A 23,188-nucleotide genomic window follows, 5' to 3' on the forward strand; every position below is an offset into this window, starting at 1 on the left:
GCTCTGGGGGATTCATTTCCTCAGTAATGAATCCACCATCCTGGGCTCAACCTGGGACACAAACGCCCCCAAGACCCAGTCTGGTGTTCAAGTTGCTGTGCAGACATATACCTAAAGAGCTACAAAGGAGGGTGAAAGGAAGCAGCAGAAATTCATACAGAGGGACCACCCAGGGGGATGCGAGAGGTCAGGAGAGACATCTTAGAAGTGACATCCAATTTGAGTTTTAAATGAGAATTTATGAGGAGGACTCAGACAGAGATGAGAGAGAGGAGAGGAAGTGGTGGTCCAGTGAAAGAGAAATGCGCAAAGACACAGAAACATGAAATGATACAGCAGGATGGGGAACTGCGCAAGCCCAGTGGTGAGGCTGAAGCCCTCAGTACAGAGGGAACCTGCCCTCGGAGGCTGGCACAGGGGTCAAGGCACATCAAGAGGGGCTCGAAAGCCATGCTCATCCAACTGGACTCCAGTTTGCAGGTAAAAAACCTTATCTCTGGAGTTTATATGCCCCACAATCCCCCTTCCTTTGTCCTTCCACCATCTCCAGTGAGGTAGGATGCTATAACCTTACTCGGTCATTTACCCAGGCAGTCCCTCAGGGCCAACTCACAGGTCCTCTTCTTGGCCACAGAGAGCCTTGCATCTTAGATGCTGGAGGAGCTGTACTATGCTAAGAATTGCTACTTGCAGAAATGAGTTGACTTTAGAATATGGTGTTCTTAGGGATAAGCCTGCCGGGCTCCCCTGTCCCTGGGATTCTCCAGGCAAGAATACTGGAGTGGTTAGCCATTCTCTTCTCCAGGGGATCTTCCCAACCCAGGGATTGAACCCAGGTCTCCTGCATTGCAGGTGGATTCTTTACCGTCTGAGCCACCAGGGAAGGCTAGGGATAAGCCTCATCAACAGGTTTGGAACTTCAGCCAAAGCAGCTTCTCTTGAGTCTGAGTGAATGAAAGGGTTATTGCATGGCCCAGGGCTCCAAGGGGATTCTGTTTGGAGCTGAGAGAAGGCCCACTCCAGCTGTGCATTTCCTTACAAGATTGTACCTACACAAGAATCCTGGAGGAACTACTTGGACCTTCACCAGGCTCCAGGACTCAGTAAAAACTCAGAAGCATGAACCATAGAAGACTGGCAAGCGATGGAGCTAGGGAAGAAGAGGCTTCGGTAGCTTTATGGCTGGTATCCCGTGTGGCTATCACCATCGCAGCATTTGGAGGGTCTGCCCACTACTGCCCTCCTGGCCCCAGCTCCCGATGGTGACACTTGGGACCCATGGCAGAACCCAGCAAATTGTATGGGAACAAAGGGCTGTTTCCATGAGGCCCCATGGCTCCTTTTTTCTTTTTCTATTTTATTTACTTACCTTTAATGTGGGTTATTGTTAAAAAGTCTTTACTGAATGTTTTACAATATCACTTCTGTTTCATGTTTTGGCTTTTTTTGGCCATGAGGCATGTGGGATCTTACCTCCTCGACCAAGGCTCGAACTTGCACCCCTGGCTTGAAAGGTGAAGTCTTAACCCCTGGACCACCAGGGAAGTTCCTCTTTGTTAAAAACTGAAGTATAGTTGATTTACAAGCTTGTGTTAGTTTCAGGCATACAGCGAAGTGATTCAGTTATACACACACATATATTTTTAAATCACACAGTGATTATCCAATCCCTACCCAATCCTTAACTGCTCACCAGCTGAGTGACCCTTTGTCCTAAAACGTCTTCCAGGAGGCAATGCCCTCTGAAAAAGCCCTTTTCCTGACTTGGGAGATCCAGTCAGGCCTCCTGTGTGACAGATGTGGAAACTGAGCCCGGGGAAGGGGAAGTGGTTGCCTAAGGGTCACGTGGTGAGGCGACTGTGAGGGTGCAGGAGGACCCAGGGCTCCTCACTCTCCACCTCACCACCCCAACTTCCTGGAGGTGACTCAGCAAGACAGTCAGCACAGGAAGGAAGTGGGGAAGGGAAGCCCAGCCGCTGGATTTCAGGTCACCACTCTGTTCGCCCAAAGCCACCAACCACCTTGGCCATGCGGCTCTGCCTGGTGTCCGAGGCCTTTCAGCCCTTCCTTCCCAAGGCCACAGCTGCTGACCATTTCCTCCAGGGTGAGACTCACTTGACCTCTCTGGGGTCTCCAGGGACTCCCGTGGTGCTTCCCTCTGCTAGGTCAGGGGGTCACTTCCACAGACTTGGCGAGTGGCCGAGCCTGTGTGGGTCAAAGGCTCATGAATGAAATGAAACCAGGAGGAATTACAGCCTCGTGTTTTGTAACTGGAGCTCTGGAGCCAGTACCCTGGGCTTATCGGCTGCTGTCTCTGGGTGCTTTGGTTAACTCAGTTTCTTTGTAAATCTGTTAAGAAAAAGTGATCCCACCTACTTCGTCAGTTGCTTGGAGGATTAGCTGAGATCTTACATATGAAGCCTACCATAAACTGAGCCATTCACGGTAGCCCCTGTCATCGCTGCCTTTGCTAGGTAGATTGCCACACATCATCTCATTTAATTCTCATGGCAAGCCTGAGAAGTAGATAAATTATTCTCACTTAACTGGAGAGACACCCAAAGCTCAGGGAGGAGTGGGCACCTATTTCATGGCTGGTGGAGATAGAATTTGAATCTGGTACAATCTGATTCCAGGACCCAAGTGTTTCCCCACGAGTTACAGCACCTTCTCTTGGTGTTAGGTGTCCTTTGCTGGTGTTTGCACTCCTGGCTACAGGCTTGCATGGGCAGGGCCTCTGTCCCCTCCCCCAGGACTAGAGTCTTGGCTCTGCCACTTCCTAAGAGTGAGACAGGGAGTCTCCGAGCCTCTATGGTCCCATCCACTGCCTGGAAATTGGCTCTCTCCTGGCCCTCTTCACACAGGAGGAAATGAGATGCCCCAAGCTTGCAAACCATGCTGTCTGAACTCACAGTGTTATTCCTGCAATCAGAAAAACTACTGGAACTGTGATCAGTGCAGCCTGAAGCTGGGGGTTCAGGAAGACCAAGCCTCGAGGAGAGTCTTTCTTGGTCACCAACAGAAAATGCCACAGCTTCTTTAGCCTGGGGGCTTTCCATATGCTGAGAACAGGCCTCCGAGAACAAGGAGGAACAGACTGTAAATACATCACAAGTCTCTCTGCTTCACTGGACTAGAAGTTCCCCAAGGGGCAGGACCAGCTCACAGCACAGGCCTTGGATGTTGGATGGAGGACAGTCTGCCCCCAAGCTCCAGCCGCATGGGCCACCTGCTGGGTCACCAAGCAGACCATCACCACCACCTCTAAGATCCCCTGACTCCCCAGGGAGAAGATAGCATCCCCTCCTTTGTGAGCCCCCATCCCCACCTCAACTGCAGCATATTATCATACCATATGTCCTATTTCAACCTAGAATTCTTGTTGGAGCAAGGGGAGGATTTGAATAAATAAATAGACTTAAGCTTAATTGTTTTCCATCTGTTTCTCTTGCTGGATTGCAAGTCCCTTGAAGGTTCATTCTGTGTCATATTTATAATTCTCAAAGACCAGCACAGGGTGCCTGGGGGTTGGTGGTGTCATTCTCCCTTCATCCACGCAGCCTGTGTCCTGTTTCACCATCTTCCCATACCCCCAACTCCCACAGGCTGGGCATGTATCAGAATGATGAATAAAACAGACACTGATAGGTTCCACTACTATCAAAAGAGCTGGTTTATATATATCTATCTTGACACATTCTGGGCTTACTTTTGGGTTCTGGGCTATATTTTCAAAGAGCAAAGTCCTTGTTTAAGTAATCTTTTGCAGAAAAGTGAGCTGATATTGAAGATCCATTGTGGGGTGGCAATAAGGAGCAGGGGCTTCCCTGATGGCTTAGTGGTAAAGGATCTGCTTGCCAATGCAGGAGACGCAGTTCAGTCCCTGGGTCAGGAAGATACCCGGAGAAGGAAATGGCAACCCATTCCAGTATTCTTGCCTGGAGAATCCCATGGACAGAGGAGCCTGGTGGGCTACAGCCCATGGGATCACAAAAGAGTCAGTCACGAGTTAGCAATTAAACAAGGAGTAGGGATTCATCAAAAGCCCTATAAAGTTTTCTTTTCTCTTTTACTTTGCTCCTGAAAAGAATGACTGGCCACTTCTAGGACATACCAAACACTGTCTGACCTGCAGACAGCTGGATTGTGAGAGTTTGCTGTGGCCTTTTAACTACTGACTGTACCATGCACAGACCCTGCCTCTTGTCTGACTCAGGAACCCTGGGAAAAGCGGTATCAAAGGCTTCCAGGGGCGGGATGGGGAGAGCAAGCAGACAGCAGGAGTTTCTTAGACCCCAGAGCCAGGAAGTGGTTCCAAGCTTCTATGAGTCTCTGGTTTTCACCTGGGAAGAGGGAAACTCAAACCCTCCCTGCAGAGTTCCTACAGGACCAGTATGAGATGATAGGATGTTCAAAGTAGCTCAGAGCACAGTAAGCATCAAATTTAGTCATTCCACAAACATTAATTTAGCATCTACTATGGGCCAGGTGGGCTTTCCAGGTGGCGCTAGTGGTAAAGAACCCGCTTGCCAATGCAGGAGGAAGAGATGCAGGTTTGATCCCTGGGTCGGGAAGATCCCCTGGAGGAGGGCATGGCAATCCACTCCAGTATTCTTGCCTGGAGAAGCCCATGGACAGAGGAGCCTAGCGGGCTACAGTTCATGGGGTAGCAAAGAGTCAGACAGGCTGAAGCGACTTAGCATGCACGCATGGGCCAAGTGCTGTTCCTGGCACCAGAAGTAGTATACAGGCAATGGCATGTGAGTGCATTAAGACAAAGAAAGCAGGGAATAGGATGGGGGGGGCAGGAGGCATGGCCACTTTAAATAGGGGCCAGAGACGTCTTTACCAAGACTTCTTTACATTTCAGTAAAGCCCTGAAGGAAATGAGGGAGTGAACCCTGGGTACATTTTTCCCAGCAGAGGAAACAGCAAGTACAAAGGCCCTGAGACCAGTTTAAAGAACAGTATAGGGGCCAGAGGATATGGGGTATTAGAAGTTATTGATGGCTGTTCACTGGGGCTGTGGAGGCATTTATAAGACCTCTGGCTTTTACTCATAGACAGGAAGCCCTGGAGGCTTTCCAGGTTGACACAACCTGACTCTTAGAACTGATCAATACCTTTCTGCCACACCTTCCCTTCAAAGCCTTATTCAATACTCAGACCTCTACCACTCCAGCTCATAGGCTTTCTCCTTTCTCACATTCTACCAGCTTTCTAAATCGACCCAAACCAGGAGGACCTCTGCTTGTCCTGCCAAATGTGGGCTGGAAAGGGGCCTTGCAGAGACACTGTGGTTGGAAAGAGAGAGAAACAGAGAGAAGCCTTAACAGGGGATTCTGCTCTCCTTCAGTGCTTGGAAGGCCTCTGGGCCTGGTTCCGCTCCAGTGGGCACACACGCTGGGTGCCCAGTGATGCCGGGGACACTGGCTGAGTCCCCATGGTCACTGAATCATCTGAGACAGCTCAGCACAGAACTAGGAATTTCATTTAGTACTTCCTTGCCCTGTTTGTTTACCAAAAGGTGAAATCAATTGTTCTAAAAGGAAACAATTCCCATCTCTATCAGTGGTTCCTTAACCTTTTGTGGGTCACCTGCCCCTTTGAGAATCTGCTGAAAGCTGTGCGCTGTCTCTTCAGAAAATGAACACAGAATATACATTCATTCTCTTTTAATTTCAGGGCTTTCACAGATCCCTGAAAATTCAGCAATGAAACTAATGTCTATGCGGACAATTTCTGTCTGTAGTGCCAAGGCAGTGAGCGAATGATGCGATGGAAGAACAAGTGGAGAATAAAGAAGTGGCCGCGCGGGGACGCGAGGCAGCGCGAGGGCAGACACGCAGCACCTCTGAACACCTGGATTCTTGCTGATGGCTCCTGCAGGCTTCAAAGAGGCCAACTGAGGGGTATTAATAGCATGTGGTGAATTTTTACTGGATAGGTGTCCTCCAGAGAGAGCACCTCATTTCCTTGTTGTTGTTCAGTGGCTAAGTCGTGTCGTCTGACTCTTTGCAACCCCATGGACTGCAGCATGGACTCTTTTCCTTAAATTTTATCTATCACTCTCGTCCAGCCCTTCCGAGTGACCATCTTTCCCAAAGGTATCACACACTTTCCTGCCATTCCCAGGGTGCCCTACACAAAGAAGAATCTTTTCTGGGTAACTACGGGGCAACAGGGCAAGCATAAATTCAGACACGTATAGGTAAGCCATTTCTTCTTCCTGACACACAGCTGAGCCAGCTGAGACCTGGAGCCCCAAGTCAGTCCTTCCCCATCATTACCCGCCTGCTGGGACCCAGGCTTCCAGCCTCCCTCTTCATTTTACTTTTCTGATATATGTCCTAAAATGCTGGAATGAACTTTCAACTCATTCTTAATAGCTGCATCTCTCCCTGTGAGGCTTTTAACATAATCTCATTTTCTTCCAATCACTGTACTATGTTATGACGGAGGGAGACCTTCAGATGTGACTGGAGTGAGTAGGGATCTCTGCCCAAACATGCAATAGCCCCAGAGAGTTCTTCTGCTAGAGCAGAGTCTCCAAGGCTCCAGAGACAAGGCTTTGAGGGGCCCCCCACTTCTTCTCTCATAGGTCTCCCTCTCTGCCCTTCTCTTCCCCCCACCCCACCCCACCGCTCAACACCAGGCTCTGGCCATCTGAAGCTGGGAAGTCCCCAAACAAACCCGCTGTTTCCCACCTCTCTTCCTTTGCATGTGCTGTGGCTGCCACCTCACACAAAGGCCACCACCTGCTTGCCTTCCAAGAGCTCCCATCCCTCTGCACAAGCCTCACCTTCCCAACCTCCTCAGAAGATCTCTTTCCTTCCTTTGCAAATCCAGGGTCCTTACCTCAACCGTGGCACCTGGGACATTGTATTTCTGAACTCAGCGCTTCTAACAATGCATTTCCAACCTCTTTTTCGAAACTTTTTCAGGGGAAACAAAGGTAGAGCTTAGATAAACACAACTGTTTACCTGTTCATCCCGTGACCTGTGTCTTATTTATCTTTATTTCCCCAGCAAACAGCACAGGGTACACACTGATGCTTCAGTACATATTTGTTAATAAATGTGTCCTTTGTAGAGTTGTTCTCTCTTTACCCTAAGAGCTGGGTTGTCGGTTGTAATCTCAACCCCCTGCCCTCCCACTGCCTCCACTTCCATTCTGCTGGGAACTTGTTAGAGCTGTGTGTAAACCACAAGGAAATAGGCACTAAGGGATTCTCTTAGGAGGAAACTGATGGACTTCTGTTATGGACTTAGGTTATTGCGCCTTAAGTGATGGCCGTTCTGGTGTAGTTGTGCCTTCTGAGATCCAGTGAGTGAGGTCACTGGATGGGAAAACTCCTCCAGTCAGTTGTCATAGTAACCATGACTTTCAATTTCATGCAAGGGAGTCCCTGAGAGGAAAACACACCAAGGGGTGGGGGAGGAGTGGTAGGAATCCATCAAAGGCGTCCCAGCATTGTCCTCTCATACCCTTTTCTTTGCTTCTTGCTGGTTTACACGCTCAAGGTAGATGCCATTATGTGTGGGCATCTGAGTAGAAGCCGCTTAAAATAGCCACCCGACTATTTCAGGGAGCAGTTGAATATGCATGAAGCTATTTTAGAAAAGATGTGCCCAGCCCAGCCAATCCAAACCCCATCCTTTCCCTTGGAAATGCCAAGAGGAGCTGAATGGGACCTTTCTTAGTCTTCCCCACTGGGGTGGGGGTTTTTCAGAAGCCACAGAAACAACACCTGGGCTAATGTTGGTCTAGCAGCCCTGTCAGCTCTGCCTCCCGATCCTGCGGTCACAGAGGCTCCAGGCCAGACAGCTCAGCCCTCCAGAGTCCTCCGGAGCCTTGGCAGCCTTCAACCACAACTGTGCTCCAATCCAGTTGGCCTATATTTGTTCATTTATTCCTTTAACACACTTTTATGGATAGACGAAATGAGACAAGTTCATTTGAGGGGGTAGATCGACAGGTGAGTGGGGACGACGGCCTTGTGGTTCCTAAATAGACGGGTGACCTGAAGAAGGAGCCCTCGGTTCTTCCTGATGGCTTGAGAGAGAGGGGGATGGATGGATATGGCTCGGGGTGGGATGCCCTGTTGGGAGGGAGAGTGTGCCTGTAAGAAGATGAGAAAGAAAGGGGAGCCAGACTGTGGGGGCATGGAGTGCTAAGCTAAAGCATGCCACTTTCTCTGAGCCCCAGGCTGGGCCAGGAAGGCTCCCTTCTGAGCCTACGGCACTGTTACACCCCTGTTGCTGCCATCAATCCAGACTGGAAGTCCCTTAGTCAGATTCTCCTGGGCATCTATGCAACCCAGAGCCAGGCTAGGCACTGAGCAGATGCTCAGAATTTTGGTTGAAAGCGTGGATTCTGGAACCAGACTGCCTGGGTTCTGATCTGAACTCTGCTTCTCACTAGCTCTGACCTTGGGCATGTTACCCGCCTCTCTTTGCCTCAGTTTTCTCACCTTAAAATGAGGATAATAATAGTACCTATCTCTTTTGGTGAGAAGTACATGAATTAATACATGTAAAGGGCTTAGAAGTCTGCGGGGTGCCTGGTAAGAAACATCTACAACTATTAGCTGTTTTTATTATTCTACCGAATCTGGCTTTTATCTTGACAATGGAAAGCCATCAGGGAAGAGGTTTTCTTTCCAAAATAAAAATAAGTTTACTGCTTTGCCCGATTTTACTTACACACGTCTACCATGAAAGTTGAAGCATTATAAGTACAAGGAAGAAAGAGGGAAACTATCCTTCACGCTGACCCGCAGATAACTATCATTAACATGACTGGTGGTCCGGTGATTGAGGATCCACCCTCCAATGTAGGGGACTCCGGTTTGATCCCTGATAGGGGAACTAAGATCTACGTTCCTCAGGGCAACTAAACCACTTGCCACAACCAGATAAAGCCTGAGCACCACAACAAAAGATTCCCACGTGCCAAAACAAAAGATCCCACATGACGCACCTAAGACCTGACACAGCCAAATAAATAAATCAATATTTTCTTAAAACATGACTAACTTTTTTAGATACAATTGACTGGCATTATTCAAGGACTCTGCATTTGCAAACTCACTGACTCTCTAAAGGTGGTTTAATCTCGAAATCGACACTCAGAGTGCCTTTGTGTGTTTGCAGACGCACACGGAGCAAACGATTTGAGCCTCTCCACGTGCATGTTCCCGGCTGAGGTCGAAAAGGTGCCACTGCCTCTTTCTGCTCCCCTATGTCAACAAGTGTCCCTTTCACAGTCTATTTAGTGCCATTTTTGTGCTTTTTGTCAGTGATCTCACTGTGATGTGCCTTACAGAGACAACACGTGTGTTAGATAAGCTTCCTCCAGGCAAGGGCTATTCGCCATGAGTTCAATGTCTTAATATTTATATATATAGAGAGAGAGTTCAAAAATATATATTAAATAAAGTGTATTTGATAGAAACACACATAAAACAAGGTTACGTATTGACAGGTTGACAAAAATGTCCAGAGGCTCCCAGGCACCTAATGTTATATTTCCCCTAGCAGCGATGGTTCAGTGCTCACTGGGTCAGTGTCTGTGGACCTTTATAGGACTTAACTGTGAATAACAAGAATCAACAGAACTTGTCTAGATACACAGATGTATACCATTTGGACCATACTTTACACATAATTTTGACAATCTAAAAAACAAAAACCAGTAATCAGGACGTTCCTGGTGATCAGTGGTTAAGAATCAGCCTGCCAGTGCAGGGGACACAGGTTCGATTCCTGGTCTGGGAAGATTCCACATGCTGCAAGGCAACTAAGCCCTCGAGACGCAACTAGTGAGCCCACAAACCGCAGCAGGTGAAGCCTGTGTGCTCTAGAGCCTGTGCTCCGTGACAAGAGAAGCCACCCCAGTGAGGAGCCCACGCACTGCAACAGAGAGTAGCCCCCACCCGAAGCAACTAGCGAAGGGCCGCGTGCAGCAATGAACACCCAGTATAGCCAAAAATAAATAAATAGACAAAATTTAAAAACCATATCCTGTTACGTGAAAAGCAGCTTTCTGGACCCATAAATACATACAGGTCTCTAGATGGCTGCATTTCCATGGCCATTCTTTTACTTATTAACCTACTGATGGACGAACTGATTGCTTCTGATTATTCACTATTATAAACAACACTATGATAAACAGTCTGATTGGTAATAATAAAATAGTCAACATTTATTCAGTGCTTACTCTGGTATGCACTCTGGTATTCAGTGCTTACCCAGCACTCTGCTATGAGTTTTATAAGTATTATGTCATTGAATTTTATTTATAATAAGTATACATATAAATTTACATACACATATATAAATTATATCTATGGTTTTTATAAGTGTTATCTCATTGAATATTATCTCACAACAAGCCTATGAAGGTGGTATTATTATCATAACCACTTTACAGATAAGGGATCTGATGCTTAGAGAAGTTAAGTAACTTTACAGGATCACAGGGCTTAAAACCAGGTCTCTCTGACCTCTGATGCCTCTTTCTTAACCACTATGCTCTGCTTCCTTCTTATATGCATGATTCCAGGCACTTTTGGACTGTTTCCTTAGGATAGCTGTTTAGAAGGGGGCTGATGAGTTGAAGGCTGTGCACATTTGAAAATGTTGATACATATTGTTAAATTCAATTCACAATCCACCAACAGGGGCACAATCCAGTGCCCCTGTGTCCCACTCCTCACTTCCCTAGGTATTCTCACACTTTGAAATAGGCAACCAGAAGTGCATCTTGATTCTTTAATGCACATCCTTTGACTACAGGTAGCTACCCTTCATATGCTTGCCACGCCCTGTGTTTTGTCTTTTGCAAACTGCTTATCCATATCCTCTGCCCATTTTTCTACTGATCTGTCTTTACGTGATTTATAAGCTCTTCTGTCTTAGTGCTACTAACCCTTTACCCATCATACACGTGTTCACCCATCATACATACTTTTCTTAGTTCATTATTATTGCTTAACCCCGATTACTGTGGGATTTTTTTTTGCCCATGGGTCTTTAATTATTGATATTTTATTTCATGTTTTCTGGATTTAGTTTTCTACTTAAGGAGGCATTCTCCATCCCAACAGGGTATAAATATTCCCTCACTGTTTTTCTTCTAATACCTTTTTGGTTTCATGCTTTTTCTTTAGCTTGGAAGTACTTTGATGCAAGGACTGAGATTTGGATCTAGTTTTATTCTTTTATTTTTGTCCTAAAATAGCTAACTTGTTGTCTTATAGTATGTTAGGAATCATTTGCCTTTTTGTCTCTAATTTTAAACACCGTGCTCACTTACATCTACTTTTGGGTGCTCTGTTCTTGTCCACCGATCCACAAGCCTATTCCTTTACCAACACTGATTTTTTTCTAGGCTATTATTCCAAGTTTATCTTTCCAGATATACTTTATAATCATTTAATGGAAACACTTTGGAATTGGAATTGGAATTTCATTTAACTTATAGACTAATTCACAATGCCTTCCCAAGTTTATTCTTGGAATTTGGTATCTTTGGAGACTGGAGTCTTTTCCCTATGCTTTTCCCAGCTGGCTCATTCTGATGCCACCTTCTGTTCCAGCCAACCCTGCAGGAAGCAGTCACTCTCACCCCCAACACTTCCCATGTCACTCTTACATTTTTACCCTGAATGACAATTACTAGTGAGACAGCGGGCTCTTGGAAGGCAGGGTCCCTGCGTGGTCTGTTTGTGCACCTCTCGCCATATGTTGGTAGACGGCCAAGGCCATGGAGATATTTTCAGGACGAATAACTGGATGAATCAGTAAGTGAATGAGGACTCCCCTGGTGCTGCAGTGGATACGAGTCTACCTGCCAGTGCAGGGAACACCAGTTTGATCCCTGGGCCAGGAAGATTCTATATGCTGGAGAGCAACTAAGCCCACACGTCGCAACTACTGAGCCTGTGCACTGCAACTATCGTGCATCTAGAGCGTTTGCTCTGCAACGAGAGAAGCCCCCGGAAAGAGAGGCCCCCGGAAAGAGAGGGCCCCGGAAAGAGAGGCCCCCGCAAAGAGAAGCCCCCATAATGAGAAGCCTGCTCATGGCAACTAGAGAGTAGCCCCCACTCACCCCAACTAGAGAAAAGCCCACACAAAACAATGAAGATCCCATGCAGCCAAATATAAATAAACAAAATTATTAAAAAAAAAAACAAATGAAGGAAAGACATATTCCTAGAAAACTGAAAGTGAAGTAGATTTTCTATAAAAAACAAAAACAAAAACAACTCTACTTTTCCATAGACTTTCATTAGAAAACAAAAGCTTTGTCTTCGGCTAAATTCCTGAGACCACGCCAGAATCAGAGAAGTGGTGGCTCCTAGGGTGATGTGCCAAGTGCAGCCTGCCCCAGCACCTCTCCCCAGAGACTACCACCCTTGCCGAGAAGCCTAGGCATTTCTCAGGGAGACTCTCAAGGCCTTGCGGACTTTCCAGAAGGAGGAGCACAGGCATTCATGAAGTGCCTGCTTGCACTTTCCTAGAAGATACAAAACTTCTGAAAGGTTGGTATCACTAGTCCCATTTTGTGGATGGAGAAACTGAGGCTCGGAGAGATGGAGCCCTGATCTAATAACTTGACAAGACTGGCAGGAGCTGAAGCTGTGGAACTCTAAGGGCCTGGCCTCTCCCACAACAATGTCCAGAGCCCAGAGTCTGGGAGGCTAAGGGGCCCAGAGAAGAGTCCCACATGGCGTTGGAGAGAGAGGGTCCTGCCTTCACTGGCCAAGATAGTCCCTCAAGAACTTTTTTCCTCCAGAGCAGCAGTGATGCCTATGGGCTGTGCCTGAAGAGCACTGAACTCCAGTCTAAGAGCCAGTGTCCAGGCTGGGGATGTGTTACACTGGCCATGCTGTCACCCTGAGACTGGGGAGGGGATCTGGGGTGGAGGTGGAAGGTTCGCCATGGGGGAAGGGACTGGTCTCCAGCACACATCTGGGGACGCCCTTCCGTTTTCCTCCTCCCAGTCTGCCCAGGGTTGGCGTTTCTCGACTTGGCCCTGCAGGCCCCTCCTGGGAGTCTGGCCAAGCAGCCACTTCCTTATGGGGCTGGCAGCTGCTGGGCCAGTCTCAGCTTACTTCTAAGCCTGGATCAAAGCTCCAGTTTCTTACGAAGGACTGTGGGCTGGGGATCGATACATTCAACTGTCTTGGCACTGTGTCTGACCCCATGTGGGCCCCAGGGACGTGGAGATGAGTAAGCCACTGGCTTCCTCCTTTGTGGCTCCATTCTGCTCAGGAAGCAGAGTGTGCGGAAAGTTTCTAGCCCCACCTTGGTGCTGCGGTAGAGATATCTAAGTGCTGGGGGAGCCTAGATGGTGAGAAAGTGGGGAGACGATTCAGCAGGTACCAAGATGTGAAGGTCAGATGTCAGGCTATGGCATGTGGACTTCACCTGGTGGACAAAGGGAGCTGTCCCATGTTTTGAAGCAAAAGCCTCACACAAACAGGTTTGTGCTTCAGAAACACACCACCCAGGTGTGTGTGTGTGTGTATATGTATGTATATATGTGTGTGTGTGTATATATATGTATATATATGTGTGTGTGTGTGTATTTCTTAACATAAATTACCTACTTTAAATTAAAACAATTATATTTTCCAACAAAACTTTAGAGAGTGGTATTATTTTATATTTACATATTATTTTATATTTTGGTAATGTCTTAAATAAAGTCAGATTTTTGTATATGTCTCTATACTTGATCTTTATTTTCAATAAACATGTATAGTTTTTAAGGTGAAAATTAAAGCATCTCCATTTTGTAAAAATAATACCAAACCTAAGAGAACACAGAGCAGATGGATATGAACCCAGATGAACCGGTGACCCATATGGTGCCTGGGAATGGAAAGAACCCTGGGCTTACGGTTCACAGTCAAGTTCCTGCCGCTGACATGCTGGATTACTTTGAGCAAAATTACTTCCCCATCTCAACCTCAGTTCCTTTGCCTGTAAAATGGGAATTCTCTTACCTCATACACAGGGCTGCCATCAGAACAAAATGGGATGTCAGAGGACACTGTATGTTTGCACACATTTGACAAAGGTCAAACAGTAACGCGAGGGTCTGGAAGGCTCTCTCTACATGCCCACAGATGTTTAAGATACCCTGCTGCAAACTCACCACCCATCCATTTCTTGAGAAGTCTCTCTCTCAGCTGTTTCAGCTCAAACTCAAGCCTGTCCTGTGAAAACGTGGCCCTGTCCAGAGAAGCAATCGTTCATGTGTTCGGTGGGCCACCTGCCCGCCAGGTCCGGCCTGCTGGGCTGGGAACGTCAACATCGGCCCCTTCCTGGTGAGAGAAGGAACAGGGAGCCGGCTTGTTCTCCGAGAGCAGAAGACTGGCCGGCGAGGAGGAACATTTAAGGTGGGACGCTTCCTCCTGCACCGTTGGCAGCTGTCTACATAAGGCATCCATTATGCGCTGCCCCTAAGGCCAGTGGGCCTGAGAGGCTAGGCTAAAATTAGTGTAAAAATGCGCACCCGCCAGAGACACAGAACATCCGAAGGTCAGATGCCTGCAGCCAGCCACCCGGGCAGGAGCCAGGGAGCGGGCACAGAACAGCTGTGGCAGCATCGGCCTCCGCTTCCTCTCGGGCATGGGGATGAAGTCCTGCCCAGAGTCCTGGTTCCACAGCTCGGCTTGAATTGAAAAATAGGATGCAGAGTACAACCCCAAACATGTTTTTTTTTGTTTTTTTTTTAAATCTGTGTACATTCATAGGAAAAAAAAGGTGGGAGAGGAATTATTAAATATCCAAGAGGCAGTATCAAATATGGAATAGTGGTTAAATTTTTTTCTTTTCCTGTATTTTTCAAAACATTTTCAACAAATACATACTAATTTTTCAATCAGAAGAAAACACAACTGGACTACCCTGGTGGTCCAGTGGTTAGGAACCCACCTGCCAATGCAGGGGACACAGGTTTGATCGCCGATCCAGGAAGATTCCACATGCAGGGCAACCACTGAAGCCTGTGCACCCTGGAGCCCATGCTCTGCAGCAAGAGGAGCCTCTGCAATGAGAAGCCCGTGCTTCACAACTAGAGTAGCCCCCACTTGTCACAACTAGAGAGCCCACGCACAGCAGCGAAGAATCAGTGCAGCCAAAATAAATAAATACATACATACGTAATTTTTTTAAAGGAGGAAAACACAACCAAAGATGCCATCCATTATATGTTTATATTAAATATTATTTTGCATATATCTTAAATTTATAAAAGTGATTAAATTGTATACATTTATAGTCATATAAACTCCCTGGTGGCTCAGACTATAAAGAATTTGCCTGTAATGAAGGAAACACGGGTTCAATCCCTGGGTCAGGAAGGTACCCTGGAGAAGGGCATGGAAACCCACTCTAGAATTCTTGCCTGGAGAATCCCATGGACAGAGGAACCTGGTGGGCTACAGTCTATGGGTCGCAAAGAGTCAGACACGATTGAGTGACTAACACACACACACACACACATAGTCATATGGCACATACGTGTATGAAAATGTGTTTAGATATCTAGTCCACTGATGTTCATCGCTTTGAATTCCAGAATATCAAGCCTGACTGGCATTAAAGAGAAACATTGTCCAAGTCTTCCTTTTATGGAAGAAACTGAAGTCCCAGAAGCAAAGCAGGATGCTGAGAAACTACTTTTCACTGATCTTCATTCTGACAGGAGTTTCCCCAAATCTTGCCCACTTTAATTCTGTTGTTGTTTTTACTCCCACTTTATGGAGATAGAAACTGAGGCACAGAATTGATCACCCCACAGCACCCAGCTAGGAAGTCACAGAGCAAAGTCCCAGCCCTGCTTTCCTATCCAGAGCCCAGGGAGCTGGAGGGAAGGACCTGTGGAAAACACTGGCTCCCTATTGTAAGTAGAGCTGCAATGAACACTGGGGTGCATGTGTCTTTTGGAATTATGATTTCCTCCCAGGATTAGGATTGCTGGGTCATATGGTAGCTCTATTTTTAGTTTTTCTTAAAAAAAATTTTTTTATTGAAGGATAATTGCTTTACAGAATTTTTTTGTTTTCTGTCAAACCTCGACATGAATCAGCAATATAGGTATACATATATATCCCCTCCCTTTTGAACCTCCTTCCCATCTCCCGCCCCATCCCACCCTTCTAGATTAATACAGAGCCCCTGTTTGAGTTTCCTGAGCCATACAGCAAATTCCTGTTGGCTATCTCTTTTACACATGGTAATGTAAGTTTCCATGTTCCTCTTTCCATACCTCTCTCTTCCCTCTCCTCCAGTCTCCCCATGTCCGTAAGTCTATTCTCTATGCCTGTTTCTCCATATTTTTAGTTTTTAAAAGAATCTCCACACTGTTCTCCATAGTGACTGAACCAATCTACATTCTCACCAACAGTGTAAGAGGGTCCCCTTTTCTCCACACACTATCCAGCATTTATGGTTTGGAGATTTGTTGTTGATGGCCATTCTGACCGGTAAGGACATGGAAACAAGCTTTACATCCATCATTAGAGGAAGATGTGGTCCATATATACAGTGGAATACTACTCAGCCATATAAAGGAATAGCATTATGCCATTTGCCAAGACGTGGGTGGGCTCAGAGCCTGTCATACAGAGTGAAGTCAGTCAGAAAGAGAAAAATAAATATGGTATATTAACACAACTATGTGGAATCTAGAAAAATGACACAGATAAACATATTTGCAAAGCAAAAAAAGAGACACAGAAGTAGAGAACAAATGTATGGATGCCAAGGGGGCAAAGGGGGAGGGCGGGATGAATTGGGGGGTTGGGATTGACCTATATACACTGCTATGTATAAAATAGATAACTAATGAGGACCTACTGTATAGCATAGGGAACTCTACTCAGTGCTCTGTGGTGACCTAAATGGGAAGGATTTAGGGTCCCAAAAGAGGGCATATGTGTATACATATAGTTGATTCACTTTGCTGTACAGCAGAAAGCAACAGAACATTGTAAAGTAACTAGCCTCCAATAAAAATTAAAAAGCAAAAAAAAGAAAAAGAAAAACCACTAGCTCCCTGAAGCCTCAAGCATTCAGTAAGCCATCCCACACAGGAACATGTTTGACCATCTTTCCTGAGACCTTTGGGTGGTGCAGGCCGCCCCAGCCCCTGGGAGCCTTTGAAGGAACAAGTGCACAGAGTGGTGTGGGGACACAAAGTCACGGTGCCCCCCTTTCTCCATGTGGGTCAGTTGCGGGGGGAAGGTTTGCAGGCGAAGGCAGGCAGGTGCCAGGTCTTCAAAACAGGAAGAGTCAGCCAGGGAAGCTGACTCTCAAGCTCTGCATTCCTTCACTGGCCCCCTCCAGCTTTCCAGTGTTCCAGCTCTGGAAATACCTTGAAGCCACTTCATGTGCTGGTATCTGAGGCTTTTGCTCCAGCTACAACATCTGTCTGCAGCGCCTGTCCCTGTCTCTACTGCCCCTGCTCTTTCAGGGCTCGACACATCCCTGCTGAGTGCCTACTGGAAATGGCAACCCACTCCAGTATTCTTGCCTGGAGGATTTCATGGACAGGGGATGCTGGCGGGCTACCGCCCGTGGGGCAAAGAGTCGGACACAACTGAGTGACCAACACTGACACTATGCATTAGAGCAAGACACAGTCCCAGCCCTGGCGGTGCCGAGTTCTTAGAGAAGGCTTAGTGTTCAGGCTGCACCAGGTCATTCAAGTGAGGGCTCTGAGGTCAGACTGCCCAGGTTTAGCCTGGCTTGGCCACTTCCCAGCTGTGTGTGCCCAAGACAGTCACTCAGCCTCTCTGCATCAGTTCTCCTCATCTGTAAAAGAGGATGATAGACACCTGCCTCACAGCACTGTTGTGTAGGTAGAGTGTAAGTCTGTATAAAATTCTTAGGGCCTATTATACAGAGTGAAGTAAGTCAGAAAGAGAAACACCAATACTGTATATTAATGCATGTATATGGAATTTAGAAATTTGGTAACGACAATTCTATTGCAAGGCAGCAAAGGAGACACAGATGTAAAGAACAGACTTTTGGACTCTGCGGGAGAAGGCGAGGGTGGGATGATTTGAGAGAACACCACTGAAACGTGTAGATTACCATTTGTAAAATAAATGACCAGGGCAAGTTCGATGCATGAAGCAGGGCACTCAAAGCTGGTGCTCTGGGACAACCCAGAGGGATGGGGTGGGGAGGGAGGTGGGAGGGGGGCTCAGGATAGGGGGACATGTGCACCCATGGCTGATTCATGTCAGTGTATGGCAAAAACCATCACAGTATTGTAAAGTAATTATCCTCCAATTAAAATAAATTAATATAAAAATAAACTTGGATTAGCTCTTAAAAATATTCTTAGAGCAGTGCCTGGCACATAGCAAGTGCTCAATAATCATTCATCATTATAATTTTTCTTCTTATTATTAGCATATTTTTCAGATTCCCTCCTCATGATGGCCCCTGCTCCTGCCTTCTAGCTGCCCCTCCTCTACAGCCCCATAGAGCATCAGTAGTGATGTGATATGGGCCTTGAGGACTGTTCATCCTCATTCCTGTATGTGGTGCAGGGACCATATTTATTCATCTCCATCCCAGGCCCTGGCACAAACACAGCAACAGTGTCTCCAGGGCTACTGTCGAGTTGGTGGGTAACACGTGCCCTCAACTCCAACCAAGAAAAGTCTCGGAAGCTCCTCGCTGCCTGAGTCCTAGAGGAGGCACATCTGGCCATATCTCTGAGCTCACTGATATTCCTCAAACTGTGAAGCCTTCCCTGGATCCGACCCTCCTGAGCTGACAAGGGAGCAGGTACCAGGCTTCCTAGAATGCTTCTCTGTGTTGGGGAGCTGGGGAGCTCTGCAGGGCAGGTCATCCTAAACACCAACACGGATGCTCCACCAATCGGGATCTTTCCCATGGCGGTGCCTTTCTACCTACCGGTCCCCTTGCCTGGAGCGCACTCTTTGCCTTTCACAGTCCTCCTGATCTGATGAACTCCTACTGATCCTTCCACACCCCCTCTCCCACAGTGCTTTTCCTTTCTTACAGGGTGTTGTTATTTGTTTACACACCCCTTCTGGAGAAGGGACCATCTTATTCCCGTCGGGGCCCCCAGTGTCTGCCAGCGCCTGGAACAGAGGAGGTGTCAGGAAAGTTCTGCCAACCTAAATTTTCAAAGGAAAATCTAGTCCATTGGTCTGACTGCCCATGAAGGCACAGGTGAGAACTGCCACACTTGAACCAAGAAAACCCACAGGCCTTCCCAGGACACCTGCTTCATCGCTGGGACGGGAGCTGGGGGAGCAGCCCAGAACGTTAAGCGTCCCGTGTGACGGGCAGCGGGCTGGCCTTTCACAGAGCTCCGGCCCCTGACTCTGGAACCACCCGAGGAGGTGGGTATGGGGGAGATGAAGACACCCAGGCACAGGCGGTTACACTGCTCCCCGAGGGAGTGACAAGACAGGGCTGGAGTCCAGTGCTCTGGCCCCCAGAGCCTACTCTTCCGTCTCTCCCAGGAGACAACAGATGTGAAGGCGTTTCGAGTCCTGCCAAGAGAGGAAACTGCAAAACGACACAATTGCAGAGTGTTACCCGCCACACTAAAACGACTCTAGGGCGGGAGCCACCTGGGTATGTAGTGGAGGGGGGAGGGCTGACGAAGAAGGGCTTTAGGAACAGTACTGCATTCTTTCTCTCTTCCTTTCTTTTAAATATTTATTCATTTATTTGGCTGCGTGGGGTTCTTTGTTTTGGCACATGGACTCTCTAGCTGTGGGATGTGGGCTTGGTTGCCCCACGGCCTGTGGGATCTGACTGCCTAGACCAGGGATCAAATCCACGTCCCCTGCATTGCAAGGCAGATTCTTAACCAATGGACTGCCAGGGAAGTCCCTGAATTCTTTTTTTAAACAAACAGTTCTTTTTTTGCATTTTTAAAATTTTCGCTTTTTATATTTTGGGCTGCATTGCATGGCATGCGGGATCTTAGTTCCCCAGCCAGGGATTGAGCCAGCACCCCTTGGATTGGAATTAGGGAGTCTTAACCATTGGGCCACCAAGGAAGCCCCAACACTGCATTCTTACAGGGCTGCTGTCTGGGGGGAGGCGGCCCAGCGTTCTTCAGGGGCAGGGGAGGAGGGGAACCGGGTCGGTTGAGAAGAGAGGTTCTGATGGCAAGTCCAGCAGCCCTCCACCAGAGAGGCCCCCAGGGTGCCTTGTGGCTGCTTTTCACTAGGAGATCTGAAGGGCCCCAGTGGGACACAGACAGCTCAATGAGGGGTTCCTGTGCTGGGCCTCCCATGGCTGATGTTCAAGGTTCTGACACAAGCATCTCCTTGCTGCTCTCAGCCTCTCCCTGGGGCCCAGAGTCTTCTCCTGGCACCCCAGACTGACCATCTGCTTTCCTTCCTCAATCATATAGGGACCAACCTGAGCTCCTTAATCTGGCATTCAAAGGCCCAACTGTTTCTCCTAGGCTCACTTCTCCCTACTCTTTCTCTGTACCTGCTAATCCCAGTTATTCCACCTTTGCATGTGTTGTCTCCTTAGCCTGGAAGGCCCTTCTTCCTATCTTGCCTGGTGAACTCCTATTCATCCTTCAAAGCCCAGTTCAAGTTTTGCCCTCCAATGGTCCTCCCTGAACCACCCCCACAACCAAACCCAGACAGAATGGACCCCTCCCGCCTTCACAGGTTTCCTCTACCATGGCTATTTACACATTGTCTCCTCCTTCAGACGGGAAGCTTTTTCAGACCAATGATGTGCTTTATTTGTCTCTGAGCCTCAATGCCCTCTGGTCTCATCTCCTGGGCAGCTCTCCTGGGCTTCCTCGTGGATCAGCCAATAAGCTTTGGCCTTGCACTCACTCCCACACAAAGAAAGGCCCTGCTCTTAGGTTAACCTGCTTTCCCACCCTTTGTAGTCTTTCACACCCACACTCTGCTGCAGGCCTGCCCATGCTCTCCGCGTGTGTGGGTTGCCTTTGCCCTTCCCATCTGGGCACTGCAGTCTACAGTGACCATGGTGTGCTATGCAGCCGTGACAGGGCCCATGCAAGGCTGGTGACTGTCCATTTTTGAATTTGACTTCAAGCACAGTTTGCTGGAAGGGACACAGGTCCTGGCCCCCAAAGCACACATGCACACAGAGGGCACACGCGAAGCCCAACCCAGGCTCCACGTGCAGGAGGTCCACGGAACAATCAAATAGGAGGTGAGCCCTAGGGCAGTGGCAGACAACTGCTGTGCCCGTGGTCCCTCCTCCCAGCCCAAGGCCTTGATCAGAGCCTGGAAGAGCTGACTTCTGGCCTGCCCCATTCACTGAATCCTATTCCCTCACATTCACACAGAAAAACAGAAACAAAGAAAGGCAGGTTCCGTCTGAGATTTTCCTGAGTAGTGAAGGCTGACATGGTGTCAGAACCAGTTCCCTGGCTCCTCTCCCAGGACACGTTCCTAGCGCCATATGCTGCCATGGGTAGAAATGCCAGCTGCAGGACTCTGGACAGTTGGCAGTGTTTTCCTGAAGTCTTGGTAGAGTGCGGGGCTCCATTCTCCTGCCAAGGCTGGAGGCAGCCCCACCTCCCTCCTGGCCACACACACGCCCATGGTCTTAGGGTTGTGCTGAAATGGCTCCACGTCCCATGGTGGGAGGGAGTGATGGAGAGCTTACCTGCTAAGGGCCAGCCGTGGTCTCATGGTCGAGATATGTCAGAGCTTTTTAAGAGCTTGCAGGGCTGTGCTGGAGGGAGGCCTGTGGGAAGCAGAGAATGTGAGAATATTATACCACCGCCATCTGTCAACTTGCACTTGAGTTTGAAAAATGCATCCCCACATGGTGAGCACAGCCTCGCTGAGAAGAGCTTCACAGCTGAGCTCCGGCCACCACCCCTTCTCCAACAGGGTCATCCCAGGGTCAAGATCAGACTCCCCGGGGGTGCCATCGTAGCCTCCTGACCCCACTCCCAGAGCTGAAAGTCTGGAGTCAACAGCCCCCGCTGGAGCTTCTGTGTTCTATTTCTGCTTCCCAGTGGAGGAACTCTCACTTTCAAGCACTCCTTGAGAAAAACCTCCCCTCACGGGCTCCCAGAGCACCAATCGTTGTAACTCATTCATTCTTTCTTCCATTATCCATTCATTCATGCCAGCATTCCCTAGCCACTTGGGGAATCTCTTACTGCTGCTGTGAGGTCTCATGGAAGCAGTCATGGAAAGGGACAGCTCAGGTCTCGTAAGTCACTTGTACACCCAGTGCAAATGCTACAGCTCCCAATCCCCAGCCTGGTGGGCTCCCCTCTCCGAGTGATCCTGTGCTAGACATTGGGCAAAGCCCTTACACTCCATGCAGGACCACAGGATGCTTCCCATCAATTTTAGCATGAGGACTCCTTTTCAGGTGAAAGTATTCCTCAAAACTCCCCACCCCTTCATGGTGCCCTTAGTATCTCTTCTTTGAAAAAAAAATACAAAAGCTACAGGAATGTGCTAAGTTGTTCCAGTCGTGCCCGACTCTTTGAGACCCTATGGACTGTAGCCTGCCAGGCTTCTCTGTCCATGGGATTCTCCAGGCAAGAATATTGGAGTGGGTTGCTATGTCGTCCTCCAGGGGATCTTCCCAACCCAGGGATCGAACCTGCATCTCTTACGTCTCCTGCATTGGCAGGTGGGTTTTTACCACTGGCGCCACCTGGAAAGCCCTACAAGAACATAACGCCTTGCAATTAACTTGTTTTTTAGTGATCACAGCACCCCTACTAGTTAAATAATGGTTATCCACACTTGACACATGTTATTTCTGTCTTCCATGTTTAACCATGCTTTGACCCCTGGGAGATCCATTCATTCAATATTTGTTCAATGGGTATTTAAGGGGCATCTCTGGGATGCCTGGCTCTGGGGCGACAGGTTAGGGGTCCAGGTAGGAGAAAGAGCAGTGGCTCTGCATGGTGGGGTCCTTAAGCTCCAACCCAGTACAGACTGGATCTCGCAGGCCACGTGGCCTGTCTCTAGCCCAAAGTCCTTATGAGTAAAGTGGAGATGATCACTCTGACCCTGGGAAGTCATAATAGGATGAAATGAGATAGAAAGCACCCAGGTCAGGGCCTGGCATAAAGCAGAAGCTCAACAGATGGGCACCAGAGGATTAGCATCATCATCGACCATCACCCTCA

At 48.1% G+C, this 23,188-nt stretch overlaps 1 protein-coding gene across 6 annotated transcripts in view; it reads right to left on the reverse strand.

The window, feature by feature from the left end:
* HIVEP3 (HIVEP zinc finger 3) overlaps window positions 1–23,188 on the reverse strand; it is a 560,729-nt gene that overhangs the window by 155,621 nt on the left and 381,920 nt on the right. For all 6 annotated transcript variants that reach the window (XR_015156914.1, XR_015156913.1, XM_086382277.1 and 3 more), the window contains one exon: window positions 21,691–21,771. The gene's annotated coding sequence lies outside the window, so the exon portion shown is untranslated. The remainder of the gene's footprint in view (window positions 1–21,690; window positions 21,772–23,188) is intronic.

The sequence above is a fragment of the Bos grunniens genome, chromosome 3, assembly GCF_055505025.1.
Source record: "Bos grunniens cultivar Pamir isolate PY7600 chromosome 3, Bosgru_T2T1.0, whole genome shotgun sequence".
NCBI lineage: Eukaryota > Metazoa > Chordata > Mammalia > Artiodactyla > Bovidae > Bos > Bos grunniens.